At 39.5% G+C, this 10,159-nt stretch overlaps 1 pseudogene; it reads left to right on the top strand.

Annotated features, from left to right (window-relative positions):
* The first annotated feature begins 1,967 nt into the window (after window positions 1-1,967).
* On the top strand, window positions 1,968-9,792 carry LOC101143306 (uncharacterized protein C17orf80-like; annotated as a pseudogene).
* The last annotated feature ends 367 nt before the right edge of the window (window positions 9,793-10,159 follow it).

The raw sequence follows: 10,159 nt of genomic DNA, 5'->3' as shown, positions 1-10,159 counted from the left end.
TGGAGAACCCAGACTTCCATTCCACCTGATATTAACAAGGTGGCACCTCCTTCCTTCCACTACTAGAGTGGTGTCAGAGAAGTCCAATCAAAAGGGAAGGTTTAAATAAGATTTAGAGTCTCATAACATAATATGAAAATGTCCAGATTTCAATGTCCAGAGAACAAACATAAAAATCACACGTCACACTAACAACCAGAAGGTCTCTACTGAGTGAAAAAAAGGAATAGATGCCAACAATAGATGATAGAGGTGCTAGAATTACCTAACAAAGATTTTAAAGCAGCCATTATAAACATATTTCAATGAGTAATTACAAACAGGCTTGAAAAAAATGAGAAAAAAAAAAGCTTTAGCAAAGAAAAAGAATGTCTCAACAAATAAATGAAAGATATAAAGAAGAACCAAACTGAAATTTAGAACTGAGAGATAATAGTAACTGAAATTTTAAAAGGCTCAGTGAATAAGTTCAACAGCAGAATGGAGGAAATAGAGGAAAGAAATGATGAACAGAAAGAGCAAACAATGCAAATTACTCAATCTGAACAACACAGAGGAAAAAAGACTTGAAAAAAGTGAACATGCTTCAGGAACCTTTGGAAGTATTTTTTAAATGTAATATTTGTGCCATTGAAGCCCTCGAAGGAGAGAAAAATGAGGGCAGGGATGAAAAAGTACTTAAAGAACTAACGGCTGAAAACTTCCCACATTTAGCAAGAAACACAAAACTACAAATTCGTGAAGTTGACTGAACCCCAAACAAGATAATAAAATAATACACAGGAAGACATACCATAATTAAAATTATGAAAACTAAAGACAAAGTGTTGAAAGCAGCCATGACACCTTATATATAGGGGAAAGCAATTTGAATAACAGTGAGTTTCTCCCTGGAAAAACCATGGAGGCCAGAAAGAAGTAGCACAGTATCTTTCAAGTGAAAAGAATTGTCAACCCAGAACTTCACACCCAGTGAAATTATCCTTCAGGAATTAAGGAGAAAGCAGTACATTCTCAGATAAAGGAAAATTATGATAGTTTTTCAAAAGTAGACCTACCCTAAAATAATAGCTTTAAAAAAGCTCTCTAAACACAAATGTTAAAAGAAGGAAGCTTGGAACATCAGAAATGAAAAAAGGATGTAGCAACAGAAATATGGGCGAATAAAATGGGCTTTCCTTTGCCTCTTGAGTTTTCTAAATTATGACAGAACATTGAAACAAAAATTATAAGCCTCTATTATGTGGCTCTAAATGTTTATGTAGAGTAAATATGACAATTATAAACAAAGGAGAGGAAAGGGATGGAGGTAGCATTTATATACTTTATGCAAACTGGTAAAATAATGATGCCAGTAGATTGTGATAAACTATATATGATGCAACACCTAAAGCAAACTTTTTTTAAAAAACTATGCAAAGAGATACACTCAAAAACACTATAAATAAAACAAAATGGAATACTAAAAATTGTTCAAGCAACCCACTAGAAGACAAGAAGAAGAAAACAGCTAAGAGAACAAACATAAAACAAAAAATATAGGGTAAATTTAAGTCCTGTTGAAATAGGAAAAGTTCCCTTGTTCCCCACACAGGTCGTGTGATGGGGGTGTGGCTCGCTTCTTCATGACTTGCTGCTCAAAACCCCTAGGGGGAGCAGGAAGATGGGTAGGTCATGGGGAATGTGGGCTCTGACCTATGGCAGCGTCTAGGGGTGAATGTTTACAGCTCCTGAGGCCCCAGTGGGCATGTGTTACAGTGTGCTCTTTCAGTGTAGCCTTTCAAAGGCGGCTTGTGTTAATCAGCGCAAATTGCCTTATCGCAAGGACAGAGGGCTTTCTGTATCCCGGGTTCTTGCCTTAGTGTACCAGAAAAATCGGATCACACATGGGCTTGGAGAATGACTGCAAGGTTTTTTATTGAGTGGTGGTAGCTCTCAGCGAGGTGGATGGGGAGGCCAGAAGGGGGATGGAGTGGGAAGGTGGTTTTCCCCTGGAGTCGGTGTGCCCAGCGGCCAGACTCTCCAACCGCTCCAGCCAAATTCCCCTCAGGTCCGCATTGTTGCGCCGGTTGATGGCCTGCCAGCATCTGTTGGTGCCTGTCGGCGTGCTCTTCAGCCAATGTGATCTTCTCAACGTCCAGCCATTTGTGTGTTCCACCAGTGTGATCCTCTCAATGTCCAGCCACTTGCATCTCTGCCCACTAGGGTCTCAGGGTTTTTACAGGAACAGGATGGAGGCATAGCAGACCAGGGTGGTCTTGGAAAATTCAACATTTGGGCACGAAAACAGAAATGCCTGTCCTTACCTAGGTCCGTGGGCACAGACCCGGGGCGGAGTGCTGGCCAGGGACCCCACCCTTCTCCTAGCATTTCCCTGCCCCCTATCCCATATCACTAATTAAAAAAACAGTGGATGAATGGATTTTAAAACAACAACAAAATACAGGTTGGGGTAGTGGTTCATTCTTGTAATCCTAGTGCTTTCAGGAGGTTGAGGCAGGAGGATTGCTTGAGGCAAGGAGTTTGAGACCAGCTTGAGCAACATAGCAAGACCCCCATCTTAGATTACCAAAAATAAAAAACAAACTTAGCCCAGCATGGTGGTATGTGCCTATAGTCCCAGCTACTCAGGAGGCTGAGGTGGGAGGATCACTTGAGCCCCTTGATTACTTGAGCAGTTTGAGGCTGCAGTGATCTATAATCACAACACCTCACTCCAGCCTGGGTAACAGAGTGAGACTCTGTCTCTAAAGAAAGAGAGAGAGAGAAGGCACAAATCACCAATATCAGGAATAAAACAGGAGGTTTCACTAAAGACCCTACAGCCACGAAAAGGACAATAAAGAAATACTATGAACAACTCTACAAACATAAATTTGACAACTTAGATGTAATGAACCATTTTCCCAACAAACCCAAATCACCGTAACTCACCCAATATGAAATACATAATTTGAAAATCCATATCACTACTAAAATAATTGAATTTTTCACTAAAAACAAAAAAGAAATCTGCAGGCCTAGGTGGTTTCACTGGAAAATTTCACTAAATATTTGAAGAATAATAACACAAATTCTGCACAATCTTTTGTAGAAAATGGAAAGGGAAGAAACATTTTCCAATACGTTTTATGAAGATAATATTACACTTAGGCCAAAACCAAAGATAGGACCAAAAATAAAAAAATAAAAACCATCATGTTCATGAATTGAAATACTCAATATATTAAAGATGTTAATTCTCCCCAAATTGATGCATAGGTTTAATGCAATTCTTATCAGAATCTCAGTAGGTTTGCTTTTATATTTATACAAGATTATTTTACTATTTATATGAATAATCAAAGAACTAGAATAGCTAAAACAATTTTTAAAAAGAAGAATGAAGAAGAATCAATATACCTAATTTCAGGACTATCTATATAACAACAGTAACCAAGACTAAGTGATATTGGTCTACAGACACATACACCAATGGAATAGAACAGAGAACACAGAAATAGAACCATATAAATATGCCCAAATGATTTTTGACAGAAGTACAAAAGCAATTCATGGACAAAAGATAGACTTTTCAACAAACTGTTGGAGCAACTGGACACCCATAGGCAATAAAATGAACTTCAACCTAAATCTCACACTTTATATTAAAATTAACTCAAAATGAGTTATATACATTAAAATAAAGTATAAAATAGTAAAACTTTTAGGAAAAAAACCATAGTAGAAAATCAGGATCTAGGGTTAAGCAAAAAGGTTCTAAGATTTGACACCAAAAGCATAATCGATAAAAGGAAAAAAATGACAAACTGGACTTCATCCAAATTAAAAACTTTCTCTCTTTGACAGCATACAAAATGGGAGAAACATTTTGCAAACTATGCATCCAACAAATGTCAAGTACCCAGAACAAATGAATAAGTAAAAAAAAAACCCATTAAAAAATGGACAAAGTACATGTACTGAAAGTTCTCAAAGGAAGTCATACACACAGCAAACAGGCATATGAAAAAATGCTCAGCATCACTAATCATTAGAGAAATGCAAATCAAAAGCACAATGAGATACCACCTCTCACTAGTCAGAGTGGTCATTATTAAAAAGTCAAAAAACAACAGATGCTAGCAGGGTTGCAGAGAAAAGGGAATGCTTATATGATGCTGGTGAGAATGTAAACTAGTTCAGTCACTGTGGAGAGCAATATATAAGTAAAGAAGTATATAATATACTTCATTATATATAGTATATATATAATATATATATAACAGAAGTATATAATATATATAACAGAACTATATAATATATATATCAGAAGTATATAATATACTTCAGTCACTATGGAGAGCAATATATAAGTAAAGAAGTTCTACCATAAAGACACATACACTTGTATGTTCATCACAACACTATTCACACAATGGCAAAGACATGGAATCAACCTAGATGCTCAGCAATGGTGGCCTGGATAAAGAAAATATGGCATATATACACCATAAAACACTACACAACCATAAAAAAAAAGAATGAAATCATGTTTTTTGCAGCAACATGGATGCTGCTTGGGGCCATTATCCTAAACAAATTAATGCAGGAACAGAAAACCAAATACCACATGTTCTTACCTATAAATGGAAGCTACACATTGAGTGCACATGTACACAAAGAAGGGAACAATAAATATTGGAGCCTACTTGAGAGTGGAGGATGGGAGGAGAGAGAGAATGTGGAAAAAAAAAATACTATGTATCAAGTACTATGCTCACTACCTGGGTGATGAAATAATTTGTATACCAAACCCAAGAGACACACAATTTACCCATGTAACAAACCTGAACATGTACCCCAAAAACTAAATAAAAGTTAGAGGAAAAAAAACATATGTACCATATCATAAGTAATTATAAAGCATACCAGAATTAAAGTACATTATGTAATACATTCTTGTACTCTGAGTTTTTTTAATGTTGCTCTTTGAAAGATTCTGTTTCTAAGATGAAAACACAAACTATAGACTGTGAGAAAATATTTGCAAACCACATATCCAAAAAATGATGATATATTAAATATAGAAAGAACTCTTAAAAGCTCAGCACTTTAAAAAAATCTATTAGAAAATGGGCAAAAGGGCCAGGCATCACACCTGTAATCCCAGCACTTTCGGAGGCTGAGGCAGGCAGACCACTTAGGTCAGGAGTTTGAGACCAGCCAGGCCAGCATGGTGAAACCCCATCACCACTAAAAATACAAAAAAAAATTAGCTGGGCGTGATGGCGGGCAACTGTAATCCCAGCTACTGGGGATGCCAAGGCTAAAGAATTGCTTGAACCCGAGGAGCAGAGGTTGCACTCCAGCCTGGATGACAGAGCGAGACTCTGTCTCAAAAAAACAAAACAAAACAAAACAAACAGAAAATGGGCAAAATGGGCATGAAACAGCATTTCACCAAAGAGGATACACAGATGGCAAAGGAGCACATAAAAAGATATTCAACATCACTAGTTATTAGTGACATGGCAAATTAAAACTATGAGATACAACTGCACACCTATCAGAATGATTAAAATTAAAAATAGTGACAAAACCAAATGCTGTTGAGGATGCAGAGAAACTCATACATACTGTATGGTACCATTTATATAACATTCTTGAATGACAGTATTATAGAAGTGGAGAGCATATTAGAGTTTTTAGGGATTAAGGAAGGGGTGGGGAGCAGGAAGAAATTCGGTGTGGGTATAAAAGGGAAACATGAGGGACCCTTGTGGTGATGGAAATGTTCTGTATCATGACTGTATCAATATAAATCTCCCAATGTTGCCCAATGGTTACATCTTGTAAAACTATAGTACAATATCACAATATTATAAGAGTAAGAGTACACAGGATCTCTCTGTATTATTTCTTATAAGTATATGTAAATGTACAATAAAATCCAATTTCAAAGTTTTTTTTAAAAAAAAATCATTTTTCTTAAAGAACTAGAATAAGGAAACAATATTGAGTATCCCATAGTCAACAAAATATATTTCCTAAACATAGTGTTAAATTGAACAATGATTAAACGACTAGGCAATTCCTATTGGCCTATGCTTCATCTGATGGACAGCCCTGTCTTGAGCTTGTGGGTAATTAAAACCCAACTCAACATCCTTGTTTTGTGTCATGATGAGCAATGCAAGTTTACTGTAAAGGGTCACAAGGAACCTTAGAGGTCATCCAATTCAACTCTCATTTTATAGAAGAAAAAATTGAGGGAAGATGGCTGACCAGATTTGATGAAATTGAGAGAAGATGGCTGACTAGACGTAGGTAGTATCTGCCTCTTCCACAAAGAGGAACCAGAATAGTAAGTAGATACTCACCTTTTGAAGAGATGGTCTAAGAGAGCATGCTGGGATTCAGAGAGAGAGATGGAAAGCACCAGAAGTAAGTAAATAGAGGATCTGAAGCATCTTGCCCAGCCAGGGACTGACTAAGAACTGGCAGAGGCTTCTAAACACAGGGAAACAGGAAGAGAGAAACCCCCAGGGCTTAGCTTTTATGACCTTGACTATAGGGGAGACCCTTGACCCACTAGGCCCTTGAGCCTGATGTACAGAGCTGCCTAAAGATTTCACAGAGACATTGCTCTAGAAAGAAAACCCACATGAAATCTCACAAGCATCCAGGCCTAGAGCAGCCTCAGCAAGGTGCCATTTTGAGACCTTAGCTACAGGGGACATACAGACGTGGCTGCTGCCACTGTGCAGCTCCAAGCAGGGAAATGTGAGACTAGGCTCTCCCTTGCACCTCTGGGAAGGTCTCTACTGCCCAGATGCAGGCTGCTATTAAGACTGAGATGTGAGTGGCTAGCACTCTCCACAGCTTCCTGACCACACTGCCTGCCTGGGAGGGGCGCCACCTTCTCTGGTTTCAAGCCCAAGGTATCATTTTAAGAGTTTAATGCTAAGCTAGGCCCCACCCTTGGGCCAAGTTCAAGTTGATGTGGTTAGCCAGCCTCCACTGCCTAGCCAAGGAGGGACAAGGAAACAAAGCTCTCTTACATATACCTAGAACAACATTCACTGCCTTGCCACAGGCTCCTGTGAGACTGAGACTTGAGTGGACTACACTCTCCATAGCTTCTTCCCCATGCTGTTCACCTGAGGTGGGAGGGCCTACCCATTCTGGTCACCAGCCCACAGCTGGCACCATTCTGAGAGTTTAACACTGAGTTTTGCCCTACTTTCGGGCCAAATTTGAGGTGATGTGGTTGCAGCCACCACCCAGCAGTAGGAGGGACAGGGAAACCAAGCTCTCCTAAGGACAATACCCACTGCCCTGCTACATGCAGCTGTGAGACTGGGGACTCGTCTGCTGAACGCATTGTTGCTTCCAGGAACACCAACACAGACTGTTTAAGTCCCAGTAGGTTGCTCCACCACTGCTACTGCCATCACCCACACAACACCAACAGCCCAGGGACCTGAGAACCCACCCACACTCCTGGCCCACTGCTGCCACTAATAGCTTCTAAGAAAACCACCGGAATGTCCAAGAATCAGCCCTTCAGGACCCACAAAGACCAGAGCCAGTGTAAGCTGTTTTGAGTCCAAAAAAAAAAAAAAAAAAAAAAGGCACATTGCCCCACTGCTGCCACCATGGGGCCTGCTCGGGTAGACATCCAAGTCCCCAGCAAAACTTCACTACTACATCGACTAATAACTGTAATAATAAATGTACCCCAATCCATCATGAAAATCACAGATATCACTGACCCTATGTACTGTTGAAGAAGCCAGTGCAAAGATCACACTATCGCAGGCACCCAAAATCAAAGCTAAAATATCCTGCTCAACCAACAATATACACACATCTTCAGGAAAAAATTTTCCCCTATGAAAATAATTTTTCAAAAAATTGGAAAGGGGCTTCCCTGTGGGGGTCATGATGGGGGTTTCCTGGGCTTTCAGCTCTTCCAAGGCTGACATGAAAAGTGCCAAACTCTGCCAAACCCGGGAATGGTGATTAGGAAACATGGGGATCTCGGAGAAACAACTGCAAAATTAGTATCCCCCTAAAGGAGCACCAGAAGAGGATGAGTGATATTCCATCCAAAAGAGAAGGCTGTCTTTATTGTATGAAGCCATTTATATGATTAAAATTCCATTTGCCATATTGTAAGATGACAACACCAACTATACCTGCTAATCAAAAAGTCCAAGCAAGCTGTACTCCCACAAGCTAAAAAAAAGGTGGAGGCAACCAAAAATTTAATTAAAGCTACAAGGAGAGAGTTAGAAATGGAGAGTGAGTGAGGTAAGTTATGTCAAATTGATAAGGGGCAAACCAGAATGGACAATTAAGTCCTTTCCACTACTAGCCTTGGTTTGGAAAGAGCAAGTACTACAAAAGCAGATAAAGACATCAACAATCAAATTCCTTCAAAATGTTAAAAACTACTGAGCCAAAGACTACTTTCCAAGGAGAAACAAAGCCTCCATTTTATGCATCAGAGAACATTGTTCCTAAACTAGAGCTTAACAAAGATTTGCCTAAATCAGGGGAAAGTAGATGTAATCCTTCAGAAACTGAAGCACCTTTGCTGGTTAGCTCAATGGAAACTTCTTTGTCAAAACAAGATGGAAAATATTTCTCAGCCATACTTAATGATGTGCAAACAGTTTCTGCTGATCTGAAATTGAAAAAAAAAGATCCCCAGAAACAACAGCATCTAGTAAAAGTAGTAGATGTGCCTCCTGGTGATTATTACAGTTCAAAGAATCTCATTGATGGAGTTAAAACAGTAACAATCTCATTGTCAAGCAATGAGAGAGATCCCAAAGGTAGGGATCGCCCCTCAAGAGTCTCCACTGATATTGGAGACACTGAGACTTGGGAAAGAACACAGAATACTAATTAAGCCTTAAAAATAGCTCTTTAGGCAAAATCTGAGTCTTGGGGAACCAAGAATAAGGACTTAGCCTCAGAGTAGAGAAAATGCAGGAGAAAAGTGTGTCTGGGACAGAAAAGCAGGAATGGCCTGCCATGAGCATGGCTCATAGGACTTCAACACTGATGATTCAGCCACAGAGAAGAAATCTCAAGATGAAGACTCCGTTTAAGCTTGTTCATTCCGAGGGCGATAACTTACAATGAATTTCTTTCTGTAATGCAACCAAGCAGCCAAAGTCTTGCCTCTCTGTCTAGAAAATTTATTCAAGAAGAGAAAGTAAAAGACTGCAGTCATAATTGAGTCTCAGATGTAAAGGCATTAGTGGAGAGTAAAGAACAAGTCTCTCTGGAGCCCATATCTGGCTTCAGTTCCAAGCATTGCACATTCAGTGACAGGGCCCTTTATGTTCACCCCAGGATCACACTTCTCAGAGCCCCTTCACCAATCATGCTACAACTGCTGGCAGAAAGGACCTTTCAGCTCCATGGGGCTGGAGTTGTTTTCTGCTTATCTTGGACTACGGGTGTTCCCAGGAAAGAAAGCCTCAGTGTTAGAATGCAATGGCCCAGAAACCACAGCTTATCCGTTCCCAGAAGGGAAGACTTTCACAAGTTCCTTCGTTGGAAAGAAATTCGACTGATATAGGAAGTTTGAAACCCCCAATCAGACTTACAATCTCCAAATTCTCTCTAACGAAGCTCTTGGGAGCTGTACAAAAAGGCTGGACTAAGTGCAATACCACCATAAAGAAGAGTAGAGTCAGTGGTATCACAGTGCTCTTTAAAGGATACTTCATCCTATGTTGTAGCTGGAGTTTCATGCATCTGAAGCTGCAGTACTGGTGTAAGTGGTGTTGACCTGGACGTCACTTAAGAAATCTTTGGGCTCTGTTCTGTTCCATTGGTCTATATCTCTGTTGTGGTACCAGTATCATGCTGTTTTGGTTACTGCAGACTTGTAGTATAGTTTGAAGTCAGGTAGTGTGATGCCTCCAGCTTTGTTCTTTTGGCTTAGGATTGTCTTGGCAATGCGGGCTCTTTTTTGGTTCCATATGAACTTTAAAGTAGTTTTTTCCAATTCTGTGAAGAAAGTCAATGGTAGCTTGATGGGGACAGCACAGAATCTATAAATTACCTTGGGCAGTATGGCCATTTTCACGATATTGATTCTTCCTATCCCATGAGCATGGAATGTTCTTCCATTTGTTTGTGTCCTCTTTTATTT

The sequence above is a fragment of the Gorilla gorilla genome, chromosome 11, assembly GCF_029281585.2.
Source record: "Gorilla gorilla gorilla isolate KB3781 chromosome 11, NHGRI_mGorGor1-v2.1_pri, whole genome shotgun sequence".
NCBI classification, from domain to species: domain Eukaryota; kingdom Metazoa; phylum Chordata; class Mammalia; order Primates; family Hominidae; genus Gorilla; species Gorilla gorilla.
This window is presented reverse-complemented; position numbering and strand designations above follow the sequence as displayed.